A 1,109-nucleotide genomic window follows, 5' to 3' on the forward strand; every position below is an offset into this window, starting at 1 on the left:
CCTAGCTCTTCTGTAAGTGCACACGCATCCCTACATAAACATGTGGGGGTGGGGTCAAAATAATATGAGAAAATGAGAAAGTTGAAAAATCAATGGCTCAAGTAAAAACCTACAAATATAACCCTGTATCAATTATATTAATCAACTTTAGAACTCACATTTTATTGTATTTTAAAATTATTTTGGAAGTTACTGTAATTCCCTACTTTGAACGAATTTGATACTAAAGTTCCATGATAACTTGACACAAGTAAAGGCATCTGAGAGAAGGAAACTTCAGTTAAGAGAATGGCTCCATAAGAAGGGGCTGGAGGCCAGATTAGGGCACTTTCTTCCTCAGTGGCTGATGTGGGTGGGACCAGCACATTGTCAGCAGTGCCACCCCTGGGCTGGTAGCCCTGGAATCTACAAGAAAGCAGGCTGAGCAAGCCATGAGGAGCAAGCCAGTAAGCAACACCCCTTGATGGCCTCTATCTCAGCTCCTGCCTCCAGGTTCCTGCCCTGTTTGAATTCCGTTCTGATTTCCTTCAATAAAGGACTACAGTGTGGAAGGGTAAGCTGAATAAACCCTTTCCCCCCCTACTTGCTTCTCAGTCATGGGGTTTTGTTGCAGCAATAGAAACTTGAACTAAGACAGAATCCAAGTGTTAACTGAGGAGGGAGAGGAATCCCATGTGGAGGGCTGAGGTATAAGATGGGTGTGGTGGAGTACCAGTGGGAAGAGTGGGAGCTAGCTGCTGCCCTGCCAGCTCAGCTCACTCTCTCAGATTCTCCAAAGAGCTCTGGCTCCCATCTGAGATCCTTACTCAAATCTCCATTCACTGAGTGACCCTAAGGCTTCCTCCTTCAGACATCTGACCAAATTTCCAGTATTAATTATTTTGAAGTATATAAAAATATCAAGAAGTTCATGCTGTTTATGTGCCAAAATAATAATATTGAATTGAATTAAATAAAATCTATCACTAACATGTGGTATGTAGCATTAACATATTAAAATACATTATTAGTGGTAGACTATATTTAAATATGAAAAACAAATTATAAATTCATGTAAGTTTCTATATAAATTAATATATCATAAATCATTGTTACTAATTTTACTTATT

The sequence above is a fragment of the Mastomys coucha genome, unplaced genomic scaffold, assembly GCF_008632895.1.
Source record: "Mastomys coucha isolate ucsf_1 unplaced genomic scaffold, UCSF_Mcou_1 pScaffold2, whole genome shotgun sequence".
In the NCBI taxonomy this organism is placed as follows: Eukaryota; Metazoa; Chordata; class Mammalia; order Rodentia; family Muridae; genus Mastomys; species Mastomys coucha.